Source organism: Rattus norvegicus, chromosome 9 (assembly GCF_036323735.1).
Source record: "Rattus norvegicus strain BN/NHsdMcwi chromosome 9, GRCr8, whole genome shotgun sequence".
NCBI lineage: Eukaryota > Metazoa > Chordata > Mammalia > Rodentia > Muridae > Rattus > Rattus norvegicus.
In genome coordinates, this window is record NC_086027.1 from 82,113,488 (window position 1) to 82,136,173 (window position 22,686).

The 22,686-nt window shown below is 41.6% G+C and overlaps 1 pseudogene; it reads right to left on the minus strand.

Annotated features, from left to right (window-relative positions):
- Positions 1-474: 474 nt before the first annotated feature.
- Positions 475-21,301, minus strand: Rps8-ps13 (ribosomal protein S8, pseudogene 13; annotated as a pseudogene).
- Between the last annotated feature and the right edge of the window lie 1,385 nt (positions 21,302-22,686).

A 22,686-nucleotide genomic window follows, 5' to 3' on the forward strand; every position in this document is an offset into this window, starting at 1 on the left:
GGAATGGACGGGAGGAGGTTCCTATAGAATTCCACACAGTCGACGTGGGCTCTTCTACTTTGAATTCCTTAAAGGAGGGGACAGGCAGCCTCCTTTCTGTGAGAGATAGAGGAAGGGACCTGGGTGCCTTTGCTTCTAGGGACTTGCAAGCAATCGCTGTCTTCAGTTGACAACTTACCATTGCTTTTTATAGTGCTGTGTATTCATAGCTTAGAGCCGAGTGAATGGCCTAGTGGTCAAGTGGATTCATCCTCCATCCTTGTCCTTCCATACCTGTGTCATGACCCGGTGTCTGAGCTAGATTCTCTCTCTCTCTCTCTCTCTCTCTCTCTCTCTCTCTCTCTCTCTCTCATTCTCTCTCCCTCCCCCACCCCTCTCAAAATATTTGATAAACTGAGATAGATACTTCTCTATCTCATAGATTTTTTTTTCAGAACAGCAAACACCTTTATTACATGAGCCATGAATGATGGTTTATTTGTCTTTCTGGGGTTTGATCTTCCACAGATAGAACTCCAGCTCCTTGCCTTCGAGCATGTAACCATCTGCTCTGCCACACTGGCCTGGTCTTGAGGCAGTACAGGCAAGAGGCTTGCCCTGCTGGAACTGCTCCTCCAGAAGACTGCTGATTTTGGCATTCTTTTTCCTTTCAACACATTTCTTTTGAATTTTCTTCAATTGTTTTGTTGTTGTTGTTGTTGTTTGTTTGTTTGTTTAAAATCTCTTCTTCCTCAGGAGTCAGCTTGGCCCCCTTCTTGTGCCCCAGGGGCAGTGCATAGTGGGACTTGTACCATTGACAGTATGGCATGCTGTCAATAAGCACAATGCAGTTCTTCACCAGGGTCTTGGTGCGGACAAGCTCATTGGATGCATTGTAGACAACATCAACGATCCTTGTTTTGTGAGTACAACACTCAGAGCCTCAGAAAAAGTTCCCCACATCCAATCTCAGGGCATAGTTCTTCTTATTGCCTCCTCAAACTTGGACTGTGTGTATGCAGAGAGGACCAATCTTAGTGTTGGCAGTAGGCCATCCCACCTCAGACTTCAGCTTCTTGTGGTAGTTTTTCTCTTAACCCCAGTCTCTCGGTGCTTGTGCCAGTTCCAGAGAGATGCCCATCGCTCAGAGCTGGCTGGAAAGAGGAAGTGCAAAGCTTCACGGGTCCGGTTTCTAAAACGCAGCCCCGCCTTCTTTATTTTATCTGAGCATCCTCTTGATGCCTTTTGTCTTCTGTAGTTGCTTCACCTACTCTTCATTTTCTTTTCGGTTAATGGAGGGAAGGCATAGCTAATTTACAAAACTTATCCAAATCTCATGACCCTTCAGAAACAGGATGCATTTAAAGAGAAAAAAAAAAACACAATAAATACACTCTTTGCCACCTTAATCGGTTTATGATCCTGGACTCAGGTAGTAACCCCGATCAAAAATAGTTAAGAATGCCTCCTACCACAACATGATGGGGTATATTTAAAGCCAGAGAGGAACGTCGGACATAGAACAGAAGTGAAGTGTACAGATGGCCTCGTTTACAGCTGGTATCTCTCTTATTTAAACATGGCTTGAATGATTGGCTGCTTGGGATTGGCAGAGACCAAATAGAATACAGTCTATTTACATATCAAGTTTGATTACAATTTACCATGTACAGATAAACCTTAAGCAAAACATGAGATACATGTGGTAAGGTTAGGCCTTGTGTTATAGTTAAAGTAACTGACAGTATTACATATTGGTGCCAGTTGCCAAGGGCTACAGTGAGATTTACTCCAAGGCATATACTTTCTTCTCCCTGGAAGAGGGCTTTGGGCTTTTTCATCTCCTGTTCTTGTCCACATCCTTTTGTCTAACCCCAAGCCCTCCCCGTTACTAGTTCTTAAATTTGTTCTTCATTGAATAGAAAGTACAACCCATGGTATGACCCGAGGACCACAGTGACTCAATCACAAGCCTGTGTCATTGGACTCCAGAGAGCTGTCTCTGTGAATGGCACCACAGACATCCAGTGTTTGTTGCCTTTGGGGACAAGCAGGAACTCCTGGTGGCCCTTAGCTTGCCTCATGCTGGGGAGCACTTGGAAAGAGATTTTATCGGGTGGGAAAGGAAAGAAAAGAGTGAATGTAGGGATGTTAAGGAAAGAAAAGAGTGAATGTAGGGATGTTAAGGAAAGAAAAGAGAGTGAATGTAGGGATGTTACTTCATTTTTGTTTTCACACTGAAAGCTACAGGTTTCCTATGCTTCTCTAGAACCAGAGCTGTATTTGGACTAAATGGAACAAAGACTGGTGGGGGTGGGGGAGCATTTTTCAAAAGCATCCACTGTAGTATTCTATCAATGTCTCGCCTCCTCCTCTTCCAGAACACTCCTTTTTTGTTGCTGTTGTTGTCCTCTCTGACCCTGGCAGTGTTACCTCCTCCAGCTGCTATGTGTAAAGACACTCTGAACCTTATTGCTTGCCAGACATGGGCAGGCCAGGCCCCTGAGGAGCCAGTGTGATGTGCCCAAAGGGTCAGATAATGGTAAAAGGGTGTTATGGCAGTTACTTGTGGGAATGGCAGTCCAGGGGCTTGCTTCTCTGCTGCCAGGCCAGATGCCCATGAATGGCCCTAGCAGCATTTAAACTAGTGCTTTGCGGGCCTGGCTCCTACAGTCAATTATTCAGGCACGTGGAAGATGTGGATACTCTGTGGAAGATGTGGATACTCTGTGGAAGATGTGGATATTCTGTGGAAGATGTGGATACTCTGTGAAAGATGATGTGGATACTCTGTGGAAGATGTGGATACTCTGTGGAAGATGTGGATATTCTGTGGAAGATGTGGATATTCTGTGGAAGATGTGGATATTCTGTGGAAGATGTGGATACTCTGTGAAAGATGATGTGGATACTCTGTGAAAGATGATGTGGATACTCTGTGAAAGATGATGTGGATACTCTGTGGAAGATGATGTGGATACTCTGTGGAAGATGTGGATATTCTGTGGAAGATGTGGATATTCTGTGGAAGATGTGGATATTCTGTGGAAGATATGGATATTCTGTGGAAGATGTGGATACTCTGTGGAAGATGTGGATACTCTGTGGAAGATGTGGATATTCTGTGGAAGATGTGGATATTCTGTGGAAGATATGGATATTCTGTGGAAGATGTGGATACTCTGTGAAAGATGATGTGGATACTCTGTGGAAGATGTGGATACTCTGTGAAAGATGATGTGGATACTCTGTGGAAGATGTGGATATTCTGTGGAAGATGTGGATATTCTGTGGAAGATGTGGATACTCTGTGAAAGATGATGTGGATACTCTGTGGAAGATGTGGATATTCTGTGGAAGATGTGGATACTCTGTGGAAGATGTGGATACTCTCTGTGGGAGATGTGAATACTCTCTGTGGGAGATGTGGATACTCTGTGGAAGATGTGGATACTCTGTGGAAGATGTGGATATTCTTGGGATCTTTGAGCCCAAGTTACTGGGATTTTGTTTGGAGAGAGAGCAAAGAAAGAACAGTTATCATGGGAAGCTATAAGTAAGGATTATTTTTTCCTCTCTAAAGTGAAAAACAGTATCAGGAGTCTTACTGAGGTTCAGTGGCCACAGAACTGATCGATGTAGCCTTGTCTCTAGCTCTCTGGCAGTCAGAAGTGTCCCATCATCCTCTGACATCATGTTGCAGGACTTTCATCTTGCAATGCTATGACTCTATGAAAGTCAGAAATGCAAACTAAGTTGTGTGATAGGAAGCATAGATAAAAATGACCTATTCCTTCTGGAAGAACGTTGTCATCTGTAGTGATTTGAATAAAAATCCCCCTCCAGACCCACAGGGAGTGTCACTATTAGGAGGTGTGGCCTTGTTAGAGGAAGTGAGTCACTAGGGGGTGGCCTCTGAGGTTTCAGAAGCTCAAGCCAAGCATCCCAGTGGCTTGTAGTTTCTTCCTGCTGCCTGCAGATCCAGATATAGAACTTTTAATAAGGAACTTACAATTAAAAGAATATAACATACTGGCATTAATAATAAGTTTAATATATTTCCAGAGTAATTATAGGTACTAGGAGCTGTTCTATGAACTTGATGTATATTTTTAATTTTTTTCCAGCAGTTGTGTGGGAAGGAACCATTGTTTTCTTTTGGAATCTGAATCCCAGAGAATTCTAAGTTCATAGAACTATAAGCTGCATGTATATGTGTATTATCTATACATAGATACAACATATAAGTCCACTGCACTGAGGTTAAAAAGAGGTTCAGAAAGTACTGATGGAGCTCCTATGTATAAGGTATTTGACTGTTTAGGGGGTCCCCAGGTTTAATCAATTATGGGCCCCTGACCTCAAGGAGCTTGAGGTTTGAGGGGCAGATGCATACAATATAATTGCCTTCAATGTAAGGCTATCTTTGTAAAACCAAGAACAGTAGTGAATGGAGGAAATATATGGGCAGGGCTCACAGGTTTCTGGGAAGGGTGTATACGAGTTCTCATTCAGGATAGGAGGGTCAGCAACAATTGTGTCTTTGAACCTCGTGCACATGGTATTTCTTCAGCTAGAACTGAGGTCATGAGCACAAGGCTAACAGCTGTCTCAGGCAACTGGCAGGCTATAGGCTCTGACATTAGATGCTTGTTGAGTAAACAGAGCACACATTAATGAATGTTGGTGGACTATTCAGATAGGTACAAGCTGGGCAAAATGGCATTTTCTTGTATTAGCATGCATATCCTAATTGCCCAGAGGCAAATGTTGACCGTTGCTGGTTTAATAGGTAGCTTGGGTAGATACAGACAACCAAAACCAGTACATTACTGAGATGATAGCTTAGGAGAACTTTTCTAGCTTCCTGTGACTTTTCATGGCTCCATCCTTCAGTCAAAGGATACTAAATGGTTATGAAACATTCTTGACTATAGCTGACACTAAGTGTGGCTTTAGTCTGGGTCACTGGATCAAATGTCAGAGTGATTCTAGAAAAGGACCTTTAGGAAGCGAAGGTGACAATAAGAGAAAGGCTGATAGAACGTGCTACCTAGATGACAGATCAGTGATGGCAAAGCGGAGGGATCCATTCTGTCATGGTCATCACTATGGTTTCCCTAATGTACCTAAGAAAACCAGGCCAGGCCTGGAGTAGTAGCAGCAGCAGTAGCAGTAGCAGTAGCAGTAGCAGTAGCAGTAATAGTAATAGTAGTAGTAGTAGTAGTAGTAGTAGTAGTAGTGTAGTAGCAGTGGTGGCAGTAGTAGTGGTAGTAGAAGTAGTAATTAATAGTATTAGTAGTAGCAGCAGTAGTAGTAGTAATAGTTGTTGTTCTTCTTTTTAGTGTATATATGTACTCATATATGTATGCACATGTATATACACATATGTGGAGGCCAGAAATTAATATCATGTGTCTTTTTCAATTGTCTTCTGCCTTGTTTGTTTTGTTTGTTTCACAGGGTCTCTCATAGATTCAGCTAGGTGGTTGGCCAATGAGCTTTAAGGATCTACTTGTGTTTACCGCTGAGTTTGTAAACATGTCCCACTATATCCGGCTTCCCCCCCCTTTCAGCATGAGTATTGGGGGTGTCCTTACGTTTTTAGGCTTTTGTATCCCAGACACTTTATTGAGTAAGTCATCCTCCCAGCCTGCAGGCACGGAGTTCTAGAATTGTTTGGAATTGAAAGGGTAGGGGAAACGGGAGAATGAAGAAGGGAAATGGCTTTGAGGAATGTAACAGTGCTGATGGTTGAAGAAGAGATTCATATATTTTGGACTAAAGGTAAAAGTAGAAGGAAACAGGAGACCTTAACGATCTTTGGTGGTTTGTTTTGTTTTGGCTTGGAGTTTTTGAGATGGGGTTTCTCTGTGTAGCCTTGGCTGTCCTGGAAGATGTCAAAGTTCTTGATAGCAAATGTTTACAGTTGCCACAGTTCCACCTCCTACGTGCCCGGCACTACAGTGACGTTCAATTCTGCTCTTGTTATCCATCCAGGGACACCAATACCGCGCCGTAGTGATTAGCGCTAATTTGTAGGTAGAAATAGCGAAGCTCCAAGACCTCTGGTAACTGTCACTTGAGTCATACGACCCAGCTAGCCTTGGAATGTGGGGATGAATTTTCACCTAACTGGTTGGTTTATGTCTGTACTTGCTCCCCTACCTAAGTTTAACCTCACTGGGTATTTCTAGTATAGCTTAGTAGTTCCACTGATGGAAAAGTGGGAGCATCCCTGCCCTATGCTCCAACTTTTCCATAGTTTTGGAGTTAGGACTAGGAAGTAGCCACTGTCTCCTTACATGGGCAGCTGAATCCTAGAAGCTCTCCCCCTCCCCCAAGCTAGAGCTGAGTTTGATGCCAAGGGGATTTTGCTTTATTTATCTTTTAAATTCTCCTCTGACAAAGCTTCTACACCTGGGCTTTTAAAAGCTCCAAGAGCGAAATCACGGGTGGAATTTGCAAGGGGGGTGGTGCAGGGGAGGCTGCAAGAGTTGCTTGTGTCAGCAGCTGCTGCCAGCTTTGACAATGTCCCTTCTTGGCAGAAGGGAATCTTAGGCACTCACCCTGATCGGTGGCAGTGGAGAAATGGAGCAGCCAGCAGGATTCCGTGGCCCGAAGGCAGTAGGTGGCTCACTGAAGTTCAGGGAGCTGAGCTGTTATCGTTATTTTTGTAATAAATAAAACGAGGAAAAAATTCATATTTTACTGGGTCGTGTGCAGAGCTTGTTAATAAAGTTCACGTACATTTGTTGTTGTTTTAGAATCTGGGACCAAACGGAGGGCTTTGTGAATGCTAGGTAAGAACACAACCACTGAGCTACCCCCTCAGCTCCAATTCATATTCATTTGTATTAAGAAACACAAACATCTTTTTAAGAGTATAGTGGCCAGGTTAATGCATCGCGAACTATAACGTGAACTATTGTGACTAATACTGTTGCCAAGAATTTTATATTCTTAATGCTGGGAGCAGGTTAAATTCAGGACTTTGTTTCATGCAAGGCAAGAGCTGTACCATTGGGCTGTACCCCAAGCTTTAGAAGACCTCTTTACAAGAAAAGGGAGTAGAAAGAACATGTCTTCTCTCATGGAATGTGCCAGGGGCAGTGATGTATTTAGTGGAACGGGCTTTAAGGTTACAAGCCAGACTTAGTTAAAATGCTAATAAATTCACCTCCATCCATATAACTTGAGTTTAAATTTAGATAAACAACAAATGTCTCTATCTATTTATCAGCCATCTACCTACCTACCTACATACCATGCCCCATGTGGTAACAAAAATAATTATTTTTGTTATTTACCACAGTACTTATAAAATCCTTCATCTGGCAACTCCATGGCACGGGGGAGGAGGAGATGGAAAAGGAAATCTGCATTTATACCTAGAAGAAACAGATCCGTACATTCCTAGTATTCTATGCTACCCCTCTTGTGTTGCATTTCCAGACAGTGGAAGGCCAAATAGGGTGGCCTCTCTCCAGCCCCTGTCTGTCTCCAATAGCTGGGACCAGACATCCATCTCCCTGCATTGCTCAGCCCATGAAACTGGAGACTGTGTTTGCTGATTCTGAAGCTACCCTGTCTCCTACCCCCTCCTTTCACCAAACACACAGGCTCACAAACACAAAGGCAGGGGGTTGAGGGTTAATGGCAGAGAGGCAGGGAAAGGATTAGGGTTTTATCAAAATAGCATCTGCAAAGATCTGTGTAGGATAGACATCATTTGGAGCATGTCTATGGCTGGGGGCCAGGCCTGGGGCGGGGGTGGGAAACACCAGCTGTCCAGGGAGGAGTGGTCCCTTGGGAGGGGGGCTTTGCCAGGTGCATGTGGCTGGGAGTGGGTAGGCTTTCCTTCTTCGCTTCTACACTTTTTAAAAATAGCCTTTTTGGTCAAACAGTTGCTTTTCAATCACTCAGAAACAAGAGATTACCTAGCCAGGTTATTAACATTGTTAGGACTTGTATGTGCCTGTATCTGAGAGAAACTGTGGCCCCTCCTGGGATGGGGAAGCTTTCAGGTCCAGGTCCAGAACTCTGTGGCTTTGACAAACTCCATCTCTTGGGAGCTTTCTCTGCCCATGCCATAGGCCTGCTTGATACCAAATCAGACATGATGATAGGAAAAGATGCAATTTTAATTTCTCAAGGTCACAGTTGTTCTTCACTTTTGATACTGAGAGTAACGTTCTCCACTGTTTGCTTGCATCTAGCAATTTGCAGTTTTTGTGTTTTCTCTTGTTGGTTTCTGAGCTCACCAATACTGTATGTTGTCATTCTGCAGTTCTTGTCTCCTTATTAGTAAAGGACAAAGAGGTCAGGGTTGCTCATCCACAAAGAGATCATTTTGTTGTGAAGGACCTTTTGTACATGGCATAAAGGAAATGAAAAAAATCTGCAAAGAAAATATTGATAAATGTGTTTCCATAGACAATAAATGTTCTACATCTTAAAATACCATACTGAAGTCATACGAGATATTTATTACCCACATCATTTATTTTTTTTTGGCTTAATTTTTTTTATTTTTATTTTTTATTAACTTGAGTATTTATTATTTACATTTCGAGTGTTCCGGGCAAACATCCCCCTAATCCCTCTCCCTCCCCTCCTTTATGGGTGTTCCCCTCCCCATCCTCCCCCCATTGCCGCCCTCCCCCCAACAATCACATTCACTGGGGGTTCAGTCTTAGCAGGACCCAGGGCTTCCCCTTCCACTGGTGCTCTTACTAGGATATTCATTGCTACCTGTGAGGTCAGAGTCCAGGGTCAGTCCATGTATAGTCTCTGGGTAGTGGCTTAGTCCCTGGAAGCTCTGGTTGCTTGGCATTGTTGTACATATGGGGTCTCGAGCCCCTTCAAGCTCTTCCAGTTCTTTCTCTGATTCCTTCAACGGGGGTCCTATTCTCAATTCAGTGGTTTGCTGCTGGCCTTCGCCTCTGTATTTGCTGTATTCTGGCTGTGTCTCTCAGGAGAGATCTACATCCGGCTCCTGTCGGCCTGCACTTCTTTGCTTCATCCATCTTGTCTAATTGGATGGCTGTATATGTATGGGCCACATACCCACATCATTTATATAAAGAGCCTTTGCAATTCACAATGAAGAAGGCAGACATAACTAACAGCAACATTCAAATGACTAATAAACATACACAGAAAAAGGGACTGATTGGTAACAAAAGAAGTTCAAGTTGAATTAACAAGAATATGTTTTAAAACATGTATGTATGTGTGTGTACAGGTGTATAGACACATATATGCATATGTGTAGAGACCAGAGGGTGACTTCAGAGCTGTTTCTCACAAGCATCTGCCTTGCTTTTTAAGACAGATTCTCTCACAGGCCTCGAGTTCCATTATCAACCTGGTCTAGCTGGTCAGTGAGACCCAGGAATCTGTTTGTCTTTATCTCCTAAGCACTAGGATTACAGATGTGTTATAATTTATAGCTATCTGTCTGTCTATCATCTATCTATCTATCTATCTATCTATCTATCTATCTATCTATCTATCTATCATCTATCTGTGTATCTGTCTACGTATCTATATATCTGTCATCTATATTTCTATCATCTATTTATCATCTATATCTATCTATGTATCTATGTTTCTATGCATCTATGTATCTATATATCTATATATATCTATAAGTGTATGTATGTATGTATGTATGTATCTATCTATCTATCTATCTATCAATCATATATTTTGATGTGTGCTCTGGAGACTGAACTCAAATGTTTATGCTCGTATGGCAAACACTTTATCAATCAAGCCATCTCTCCACTCTTAGGCATTAGTTTTAGTTCTAAAATACAATAAAAATATCTGCTAAAAAACCAATACCAAGTGTTGGGAAGAATGGAGAAGAAGTAGGCCTTCTCAAGCACTGCAGCTTTTAGCGTTTGAGTGGACAGTGTCTTGGGAAGATGATGAAAGAAGAAACAAAGATGAATGCTCCCTTTACCCCTTCAAACTGGTTCTTCTAGTCCTAGAAGCTTTTTTGTAGAAAGTAATATTTTATGCCATGATATGGCTGGGAGGGTTTTTTTGGGGGGGGGGCAACCTACTAATAACAAGAGAAATATTGTTATTTATGTTTATCAGTTCAACTTTGGTTTTTGAGGACCACAGTGCACTGGAATATTATATAGAGGACAGTGTTCTTTTGGCATTTCAATGAAGTATGAATTTGGCTTCTAAGTCTCCCACACTAGTAAATGCCTTTGTCTTAAGTAATTGGTCTCTGTGTGATTTTAAACTTGAATAAGGATCCATAGTTAAAACATGAAGCCAATATAAAATCACCCTTAGATTACCTGATGCCTCCTGTTTATGACTCAAGATTCTTCTCCTACCTTCCTTAACCTGCTTTCTGTCCTAGGCAGCTACTGATCAGTGACATTGGTGTGTTCTTGTCCTCTGCTTTCAGTCAGCCTCGGTAGAACACCTCAAATGTAGAAAGAAAGAGAAAGGAACTGTGTCTTCTGGCTCCTCTGTCATGAGACAATTGCAAGCTAATGTCCTTCAAAGTCGAGTTTCCAGGGCTCTTTTCTCCCCACTTCCATGGCCTAGAGGAAGTAGCGCCCACTTCTTACATTTTTATTGTGTTTCTTTTGCCTAAAGCAGTGGTTCTCGACCTGTGTTTTGTGACTTGCACTGGGGGTTTGTATCAACTGTCCTGCATATCAGATATTTTCATTACAGTTTATGGCAGTAGCAAAGTTACAGCTATGAAGTAGCAATGAAATAAATTTATGGTCGGGGATCACGACGACATGAGGAGCCATATTAAAGGGTCAGAGCATTAGGAAGGTTAGGAAACACTGGTCTGAAGTAACTAGAACATTTGTTGTTAACTTTCAGAGGTAAAAGATTGTAGCAAAATTAATTACTTTTACTCATTTATCAAGAAAATAGGTTTTATCATGTTGGGGGCTTATAAGATAGTTCCAATCAAGACTAGATTCAATTGTAAAGTTCTTCCTCAAAAACCTAAAATAGCATATGTGTATTCTTTGAATTGAAATCACGAAACAGACTGTTTATTCTGGCATGGTGTCCTTTGCCCATATCTGAAGCTGGAGGATTGCTTTAAGTTGAAGTCCAGTCTGGTAAACAGTTAATTCTAGGACAGCTGGAACTATACAGAGAGAGCTTACTTAAAAAAAAAAAAAAGGATTACTAATAGTAAAAAATTAATCATTGCCTGTCAAACTGCCTTCTAAATATTTGTGGATTTGTCCACAGACTAATGCTAATGATTATGGTCGGAGAAGATTCTTTTTGTTTTGTGGGTAGCAGTTATTCAGGGACTCAACTGGGCAAAGTGCTGAGAACGAGCGACTGTTGAATCCTCACCAACGAAACATCCATATCCCTGTTACAGTAAATATTAATAAATGCCTGAACCTTTTAACCCGCTCTAGTGCTGGCACCCGTGGGGCCGCACGACACTGCAGGGTACTTTATCTCAGCGGCTCCATGCTGCCCCCAAGTACTCTCAGACCCAGGTGATCCGTGAGCTGTTCCAGCGTGGCCATGCTGGTCCCTAGAGTTAGTTCCGGCATGTGGGGCTACATGGAACTAAGCATAAATTATCTTTGCCTAGAATCTCTCCCAGCGGCTCTCTACTAGCCGCGAACTCTCTGTGTCCTGGGCACACGTGGCCATTGTACTCATGATGCAATTCTCTGTCACATGTACAACTTAGACTCATCAATATCCCTTCATGGATGGGGAGGGTCTCATGAGGCCCCGTCCCTCCCTGAGGATTGATAGACAGTTAACCAAGGTTGTTGAGGACAGGGACAGAGAGATTTTCCTCAGGGGTATGATATAACTGCTGTTAAATTACCCATGTCCTGTAAATATCATCTTACCCAGGGTCCTGTAAACAATTCTAATTAAACTCACTGACTGAGTCACAAAACAACAAACACTAACCACGAAAGTAAAAGGAGAGAATAGTGGAGAGTAGACATAATCAAAATGTATTATATTAATGAGGAAAATGCCCACTATCATGTATAATTAATGTTAATAAATACTAATACTAATAAATACTAATGAAAGATGCATGTTCATAATAATAATTATTTTTGATATAAAATCATGTGTTTTTATTTATCACCGTGTCACTAGTTTTATGAAGAACATTTTAATTTAAAATTTTTCTTTAATTTTCTTCAAGGTTGTATTTTATGTTTAATATATTTAATGCGGTCACTTCAATTGATTCTTTAATGTGCATCATGCTTTTATTAGTTATGAAAATACTCTTTGGAGTGATTGTGGAAATTATATTATGTAAGATATTTAAAATTGTAGTAGTCTTATAGTATATAAAATTTCAGCCCCAAATTTTATGTTGCTTAGTGGTTTTGTCTTTATTTTTTTATTGGAAAATTTCTATTTATTTATATTTCATATGTTAGCCCCTTTCCTAGTTTCCTGTCCATAAACCTCCTATCCCATTCCCCTTTCCCCTTCTTCTATGAGGGTGTTCCCCCATTCATCCACCCACCCCTTCCCGCCTCCCTATCCTGACATTTCCCTACATTGGGGGGTCCAGCCTTGGCAGGACCAAGGTCTTCTTTTCCTATTGGTGCCTAACAAGGCCATCCTCTGCTACATATGCAGCTGGAGCCATGGGGCTGTCCGTGTGTACTCTTTGGATGGTGGTTTAGTCCCTGGGAGGTTGGTTGGTATTGTTGTTCTTATGGGGTTGCAAACCCCTTCAGCTCCTTCAATCCTTTCTCTAACTCCTCCTATGGGGACCCCATTCTCAGTTCAATGGTTGGCTGTGAGCATTCACCTCTGTATTTGTCATGCTCTAGCAAAGCCTCTCAGGAGACAGCTATATCAGGCTCCTGTCAGTATGTACTTCTTGGCATCAGCAATAGTGTCTGGGTTTCGTGGCTCTATGTATATGGGCTGGATCCCCAGGTGGGGCAGTATCTAGATGGCCTTTCCTTCAGTCTCTGCTCCAAACTTTGTCTCTGTATTTCCTCCTATGAGTATTTTTGTTCCCCCTTTTAAGAAGGACTGAAGCATCCACACTTTGGTCACTCTTCTTGAGTTTCATGTGGTCTGTGGATTGTATCTTGGGTAATCCAATCTTTTGGGCTAATATCCATTTATCAGTGAGTGCATATTGTGTGTGTGTGTGTGTGTGTGTGTGTGTGTGTGTGTTTTGTTTGTTTTGTTTTTTTTTTGTGATTAGATTACCTCACTCAGGATGATATTTTCTATTTTCATCCATTTGCCTATGAATTTCATGAAGTCATTGTTTTTAATAGCTGAGTAGTACTCCATTGTGTAAAATGTACCACATTTTCTGTATCCAGTCCTCTGTTGAAGTGGGTTCTTTCCAGCTTCTAGCTATTATAAATAAGACAACAGATACTGGCAAGGATGTGGAGAAAGAGGAACACTCTTCCATTGTTGGTGGGATTGTAAGCTGTTACAACCACTCTGGAAATCATTTTGAAGGTTTGTCAGAAAATTCGACATAGTACTACCTGAGGACCCAGCTATACCACTCCAGGGCATATACCCAAAAGATGTTCCAACATGTAACAAGGACACATGCTCCACTATGTTCATAGTGTTTTTAAATGCCAATTAGATACTCTGTTTTCAAGAAGTATTTTCCAAAATTTTGTTTAATTGAAACTGAATAATACCACTTTTCTTCCTATCTTTTTCCATCAAGTTCCCTTCCTGATATATATCTTGGGACCCTCCCATTCTCAAGTTCATATCTTTTTTTTATTATTGTTACATACTTTTCTATATGTGTATATATGTGTATTGTTACATATATATGTATATAAGTACAATTGCTGAGTCTTTTTGGTTGTTTGTGTGTTTGTAGTTTCAGGGCTGACCACTCATCATTGAACATCAGATAGGGGACTGATCTCTGGGAAAGGTCAATCCTTCTCCCAGAAGTCAGTAGTTCCCTTTAATCCTTTTTTTTTAAACAACCTTTTTTTAAAAAAATATTTTATTTATATATTTATTATATATGAGTACACTGTAGCTGTCTTCAGACACACCAGAAGAGGGCATCAGATCTTATTACAGATGGTTGTGAGCCACCAGGTGGTTGCTGGGATTTGAACTCAGGACCTCGGGAAGAACAGTCAGTGCTCTTAACCACTGAGCCATCTCTCCAGCCCCCCTTTAATCCTTGACTAAGCAAGAAAACATAAACAACATCCTACAGGTATAAGAAGGACTTCTGAACAGAACTCCATTTGCCAAGGAATTAAGGCCAAAGACTGACACCTGGGGCCCCAGGAGACTAAAAAGCTTCTGTAAAGCTAAGGAGTGAAGTGAAGTGAAGTGAAGTGAAGTGAAGTGAAGAAATACATAGAATTTTGAAAGAAACTTTGCTAACTAAGGAATTCAAAAAACAGAGTCAAGGAAACAAAAAACCCAAGTTAAAAATCTAAATAGAGAGTTCTCAATAGAAAAAATAAACATGGCTAATAAATACTTCAATAAGTGTTTGTCATCTCTATCAATTTAGGCAAATTAAAATTAAAACAACATTGAGATGCCATCTTCCTTTAATCAGAATGTCTAAGATCAGCAATATAACTGACAAGGAATAATGGCTAGATTGTGGTGGAAGAGGAATCCTCCTTCACTGTCAGTGGGAAGGCAAATTGGTGCAAGCACTCTGAAAAACAGCATGAAGTGTCCTTAATGAACTAAAAAATCACTTTATCCTTTGACTCATCCATGCCACTCCTTGGCATGTGCTCAAAGGACTTGACTTTCTACTCCACAGACACCTACTCAGCCACGTTCATTGCTTCCTTGATTACAATCACCAGGAAACGGAAACAACCAAATGCCTTTAAGTGACAAATGAGTATGTGGTACACATAGACAGCGGAATACGACTCAGATGTAAAGACAAATTAAATCGTGAAAATTGTAGGCAGACGGACAGATGGACCTAGAATAAGTTATCTTGAATGAAATAACCCAGACCCAGAAAGTCAAACACCATATGTACTCTCTCATCTGTGGTTCCTAGCTCCAAATTATTAGATATGAATATACAACATGAATTAGCCACAGAAACCTGGAAAACATATAAGAAAGATAGGTTAGGTTGGGGCAGGATACAGGTGGGCTAATGGGAAATGCAGAGTGGTTTCCAACTGGGCAGGAGGGAAGGTCAATACAGTAGGAGAAGATAGGAGCAGGCAGGGGGTGAGACCAATAGCATCAAGGTGACCACTGATAAAGTCTCAGTATAGTCCAGGCTATTCCTACAACAATGTAAATTGTCAATTTAGCCCTTGACTGTATGTCAGGGATTAAGTGAAGGTGGGTCCCTATCGCTGAAGACACTGCACACTTAGGCACAAGCCTCCTGTGGTTCAAGCTGGTTCTAACCTGAAAACCTCTTTTCTGCAACCTATACTCTCATGGTTCCCCAAACTACTATGCACACTGTGAAGGGAGGCAAGCAACGAAACAGTCCTATACAGCTGCAGTAACAACGGTGACCAGCATGACAAAGTATCTGTGAAAGTGCAATAGTGGTACTCACATGATGTCTGCAACCAATGGCTGTCTAACTGTACTTAAGGCCCACTAAATAGGAGGAAAACCAAGCTTGGTACTGGAAACCTAGCCAGCTTCCTGAGACTAGCGCCTAGATGGATCTTAGAAAATAATCTACCACCATCACTTTGCTAGATCAGCAGACTTCCTAACTACATTCTAAATCTTAGCCTTATACCCACAGGTCATTACAGCAGGAAATGCATTTATAAGGAAAACATGTCAAAATCCTGTGAGATTACAGTTCCCAGTGCTGTTCTGTCTCTGTGTCGGCCATACCTTTATTCGGTGGGAAATGGAAACTCCATGTGAAGATTCACTCTATGAGTTAAGAAATTCCAAACTCAGGCTGAAGAGATGACTGCTGTTCTAGAGGATAAGGGTTCAATGCCTAGCACCTACATGGTGGCTGACGACTGCCTGTGACTCCAGGGAATCTGATTCTCTCTTCCGGCCTTCACAGGCACCAGGAAGGCACGCAGAAAACATGACATCCCTCTGGTAAAACACCTAGACACATAAGATAAGATAAAAAATAAAATAAAATAGAGATTTAAAACTCAAGTATGGATTTTTCAGAATTAACATCTCTTTAGCACCCTTGATTTGTTATCTCCCCTTGCCTTCATACGGATCAATAGCCTTTTGTTATCAAGCTCTGACTTATATCCTTAAAATTTATTAAAAGACTTGAAGTTGAAGATTTGTGGGAATGCTATTTGCTGAATATCCTATTAAAGATTCCAACTAATTTTTAAAGGGAATATGGTTAAAATTTGGAAGGCTTATTCATTAAACATTCTCTACAGTTTTAGGAAACCTATAGGGTTTTTTTTTTCATTTCATTTTTTTTTACATGTAGGGGTTTTTCCTTTTATATTTCTTTATTTGTGTTTGTATACTTATGTGAGCACGTGTGTGGGGATACCACAGAACCCATGTGTAAGTTACAGAACAACTTGCGGAAGTTAGTTCTGTCCCCCACCATCTGGGTATCCAGGTAGATGCAACTCAGGTCACCAAGCTTGGCAGCAGCCTGCTTACTCACTGAGCCACTAGCTTGTCTTTCATAGCTTCAAGCACTTTTATAATTAATAGCACAAAATAAAGGCTAGCATGCTTAGTGCTATAAGAAAGCATCTTAATTTATTCTAAAGTGTAGCATCAGTTCCGACACAAAATGCTGTAGTTATTGATATGTACAAGCAGAAATGCTTGTACATTTTGACCATTACCACCTCTACTTGAAATGTTGAATTGTTGGATGAGTAAGGACTTAAGTGTGTACCCCACCCAGTTCTAAGCGTGTTTTGTTCCATCGATCACTTCATTTAATAAGAATACTGCTTTTTCTTTTCTTTTTTTCCATCTTTATTAAATTGAGTATTTCTTATTTACATTTCAAATGTTATTCCCTTTCCCTGTTTCCAGGCCAACATTCCTCTAACTCTTCCTTCCCATTCTATATGGGTGCTCCCCTCCCCATCCTCCCCCCCATTACCGCCCTTCCCCCAACAATCACATTCACTGGGGGTTCAGTCTTGGCAGGACCAAGGGCTTCCCCTTCCACTGGTGCTCTTACTAGGCTATTCACTGCTACCTATGAGGTTGGAGCCCTGTGTCAGTCCATGTATAGTCTTTGGGTAGTGGCTTAGTCCCTGGAAGCTCTGGTTGGTTGGCGTTGTTGTTCATATGGGGTCTCAAGCCTCTTCAGCTATTTCAGTCCTTTCTCTGATTCCTTCTCAGTTCAGTGGTTTGCTGCTGGCATTCTCCTATGTATTTGCTGAGAATACTGCTTTTTCCAACCATGTTTTTATTCTTTACCAAAAGTGATGTTCATGTCACTACTGCCTGAACTAATCATTTTACCCGCAGTGCTCAAATTTTTAACCGAGTTTAAAGATTTTACAATTTATGCTACAGTAAGCTTTCAAACACTTTCATCTGTTCACATGAACTGAATTTAAAATTGAACCTGGGTTTTGGAATTCAGAACCACATTTAATTTTGTATTTCCGTCATCTAAAGACATCCCTCACATAAAGTCAGCATTATTTGTTTGCTGGGTTTCTTTCCTAGCTGTTGAAACCAAGAGGTTATCCAGCATCCTTTGTATTTTAATTTTTTTTTCATTTAGAAAACTCATTTGATCTAAATGAAAGGCCAGAGTTCATAGATGTGGATGCTCTGTAGCTGTGTGTAAATTTATAGTGAGGGGTCATAATCTTTCGTAATTACTAGCTAATGAAATGAATGTTGGCACTTTCTCCCCAGTATGCTTATTTCTTTACATTTAGTTCTGTTTTTGCTGGGTAGTAAATGCTGGCAAAAATTTTGTACCAATTACATGTTCACCATCACATTTCTAGGGGAAATTTAGTAAATTTTCACTAAGCATAGACTTATGCTTCTCTTTAGAACTCACTGCTGGAAGAATTTATTTGAAAATAGAGCCTTACAAGGCAGCAACAAGAATGAGTTGTAGTTTATTGTGCAAAACAAAAGAGCAAGGGACAAACTGCTACTGGGGCGTGTTTTGTCACGTGGCTGTAGCATGCACCTCCTGTATACATTTAAGAATGTCTAACCCATCATTTCCCATCCTCCACGGCATTGACTTCTATCCTGGTAGCTGTGAGCACACGTACCTTTAACACATCCCAGTGTCAAATGGCCACAGACACAAGCAGTTATCAGCAACAACGGGACCAAACAGAGATGGCCCCAAACTTAATGGTGATTTCATTTCTGCTCCCCCACAACATTGTGAAACTCAGGAGCACTTAGTAGAAATTGGTATTTCAGGTTTTGAATTTTGATATTTTCCTGGACTGGTGATACACACTGCAGTGTTATGTACTTAACAGTAGAAATGGCTGCTGCATACATTTCCTTAGGGGGTTCACGCAACTTCGAAAGCAAACACCGGATAATCTCCAGGGTGCCAAGTCCCTAGCGGTGCTATTTGGTGAGCTGGGTGTGTTAAATGAAATTTTAACTTGCAGGATTTTCAATTTACAAAGGGTCTAATAAAGTGGAGCTCCAACGCCACTTAAAGTGATGGTTAATGTCGATCTTTTAACTTGTTGGTATCTAAAGTTACCTGGGAGGCAGGTAATCTCTGGGCATGTCTGTGAGGGAATTCTAAACTGGATAACCAGAGGTGAGATGACCCACGTTAAACATGGTGTACCATTCCATGGGCAGGGGTCCTGGGTTCGGTAAAAGGGAAAAGGTGATATGCTGGCCTGTTTTCTGTCAGTTTGACCCAGCAAGAGTCATCACAGAGGAGAGGCTCAATTGAGAAAATGTCTCCATCATACCTGGCTTCGGGCAAGCCTGTAGGGCATTCGCTTAATTAGTGGTTAGTGTGGGAGGGCACAGCCCATTGTAGCTGGGCCACCCCTGCTGGTTGTCTTGGATTCTGTAAGAAAGTAGGCTGAGCAAGTCACCAGAGCAAACCTGTAAGCAGCACCCCTCTGTAGCCTCTTCATCAGTTCCTACCTCCAGGTTCCTGTCATGCTTGAGTTTCTGCCCTAAGTGCTTTTGATGATGAGCTGCTTTCTGAAAGACGTGGGATAAATTAACCCTTTCCTCCCCAAGTTACTTTTGGCCATGGCGCTTCATTATTGCAATCGTAAGGCTAAGACAGTAAACAAAGCACAAGGTTCATCCATCTCGGCTTCCTGACTGTGGCACAATGCTACCTGTTGTCTCGTGCTCTTACTGCCTTGTCTTCCCTGCCGGGATGGACTGCACCTTCCAACTGTGAAGCACAGCAAACCCTCAGTGCCTTAGTTGGTTTTCATCACAACCAATAAGATGGTAACTTTACGCTTGCAACACCTGGGTTTCTGCCACTAAGACTCACAGCTAGGAGATGCTGTCTCACGCGTGTTTCCTTTGCAGGATAGTAGATGCTCAAACCGTTGCATCTAGAAACGATAGGGACGAGCAACCATTACCGTCACTAATATTCTTCCAGACTTTACCACAGGCTCAAGGCATAAACATCACATGTACTCTGAAATGGCACCATGGCAAATGCTAGAAGCATAGTTTTCCCAAACCAATGCCACTTGATTGAAATGCAGCAATTCACATAAATCTTTATTTAAAATGGAGACAACTGGAAAGAACACACTGGCTACGGTACCGAGGCAGTAGATCTGGCTTAGGATTATCTCAGACATATCTGGATGCAGGTCACTGTATGTCCCACACATACTTCAGTAAACAGTCCTTTGTGAATAAACCCTTGTGGCCTCATCCTATTTTGAGTGTACCATCTGTTTCCTGTTTGGTCCTCGGTGGATAGAGTAGGAGGAAAGTCTTTTCCCAATATATTTTTATACGACAGAAGCAGATTGCAGAATATAAAAGCCATATGATTTGAATTAAGTATGCTTTATATTAAGTATGCATTATATTTTATTATAGCAGAGAAAGAATTCCTGAACTGGATATATCAAAACATCACTTGCTTCCAGATGGTAGGGTTACATGTGATATTATACAGAAGAATGTGGAGATGGCGGTGATAGTAAGCAAATAGATGAATTATTTTCACCCTCCTTTGCATGAGGGAGTGGGAATTGAGAAGCATGTTTTGCCTCTCCACCATGTCTCTTACCTACAGCCATTGGTATCTCATCTAAATTGTTTTCAGTCCCCTTGTGTGAGAGGTCATATTTTAGGGAAATCTTCCCCCATGTTAGCTTTCATCTGCGGTGACAAAATACTCAAGGGAAACAACTTAAAAGGAAGAATGATTTGTTTTGGCTCATGGTTTCAGAGCTTTCAGTCTATGGTCCCATGGTCCCATGACATTGGGCCTAAGGCAAAACAGAGAGCTTCATGCCAAGGAGGTCATCATGAGTGAATATGCTCACTGCTGGGAGAGGGGTCAGTCCCAATATTCCACCCAAGGGCATTTTCTCAGTGACTCCACGTCTTCCCTGTAAGATTTACCTCTTAAAGGTTGTACCCCCTCCCCAAACACAGCAGCACAAAACCTTAGAGGGAACATTTCAGATCTAACCCACAGTCCTCCTACAGGATTTCATGGGGTACCTGGAGATATACATTACCCAGGAGTCTGACTGCTGGTCATAGAGTATATTTAAATATAATCTTGATCTGATTGAGAACTCCCAGGCTTTCTTATACCATGACTACATTAGGGCCGCATCCAGCTGTTTTTGTGAACATATCCTCACAAGAATCGTGTGTTTTCCCATTTTCTCATGATGTCTTCTGATTCTGTGGGTGTACATTGATACGTTATTATTTCATGTGTAGATCTCAGTTATAAAACAAGTTGGTCTCCTCATACCCGGTTTATGCATTTGACTTTCTTCTTTTGTGATTGCCTATTCATATCCCTTGCCAATGAAAACAGATTTGCTTATTTACTTACTATTTCTGTGTGTGTGTGTGTGTGTGTGTGTGTGTGTGTGTGTATGTTGTGTGAGTTTATGTGCATCTTGTGCATGCAGGAGCCCTCAGGGGCCAGAAAGGGGATCAGACCGCTAGAACTGGGTTACAGGAAGCTGTGAACCAATGTGTGGGCTGCTGGCATCTGAACCCATTGCCTCTGTAACAGTGTCAAGTACTGTTAAAGGCTAAGACATTTTCCCAGCCCATTTTACCCAGTTTTCAACAGGATCTTCTGTCCTCTCTCCTTCTTGGTTTCAAAAAGTTCCTTGTATGTTCCTTTTGCCATTGGGCATTTGATTGTTCTCAAAGGCTCACATATTAAAGGCTTGGTCACTATGATGACACTATTGGGAAGTGGTGGAGCTATGAGATGTGAGACCTAAATAGGAGTTTCTTAGATCATTGGGGACATGCTGTTAGAAAGGATTGTGGGACCTACCACAGTATATTCCTCTCTCACTTTCCTACTTCGAATCCAAGTGACTTTGCTCTGTCATACATTCCTGTCATTATGTGCTGACCCACCCATGGGCCCGAAGCAACAGGAACTACTAATGATGGGTTGGAATCTCCAAAACTTTCCAGTTAAAGGAACTTTTTTTTTCTGTGTAATTTATCTCAGTTGCTTTGATATAGCGACAGAAAGCGGAATAAAACACAATCCCCAAAGTGCACAAAGTACCTTACAAGTGCATGAGTACCTTTTATTAAATGCTGTCAGGTCGCACTTGTCCAGAGTAGATGAAGGCAATGAAAGTTTGACAGAGAGGTTGGGGTTGTGGCAGAGGCACAGATCCACCGTGAGTGCAAGCGAACCCGGTGGTCTGACCTGTAGCCTTGCTTTGGGAACGGATGCGCTGCAAATCGATTCTTCCACCCACAGGCAGGTGACAGCCGACTTCAGTTGCCAACTATACTACTTCTTACAGGCACCACCAATCTTGCTATTAGGGGAAATATTTCCATTTCAACCCACTAGAAATCGTTTAAGAAACAAAGATGAGCTCTAAATGCACGGCAAGAATGGGCATCAGTTGAGCCTCAGTATGTGTCAGTCATTACACATGATTCTCACTCGTTATACTCTGATTACATGATTACATTGGTGTTACCTCTACATTTATTTTACATGTGTGACATGCAGGTTGAGGGGTGGGGGCGGCTAAGTACTTGCCTAGGACCATATCACTAAGGTCTGTGAGATCCAAAAATTAAACCAGTGGAAGCTAACATATGTTATTAAAAGAAGAGACTTCATCACAATTCTTTTGTCAGAGTCACACTGATATATTATCTTTAAGGCTATAACAAACAACATGTTCTATAGCAATAATAGAAAATAAAATCTTTGAGATTATGGACTCCAATCATGTGAACTTGTGAGGGCAGAAAATAAGGAGAGGGGAGCTGATGCTTCTCACCCAGTACCACGTTCCCAGGTTTTTATGGAGCTGAGAGAGAACCTGTACCTTATGCCTCTGAACTCAGGGTGTTTTCTTCTAATCATGAAGGACGAGTGTGTGACTGTCTGCACCCCCACAGCGATTAGTCACGCACCGGGTGGTTTTAAGTAAGTGCAAGGCTATGTTATTATCAGAACCAGATCTGTGACTCCGGGTTTCTGAGATGAGGTGTGAGAAGTATTGAGGTGATTTTTCATATTCTTAGAAG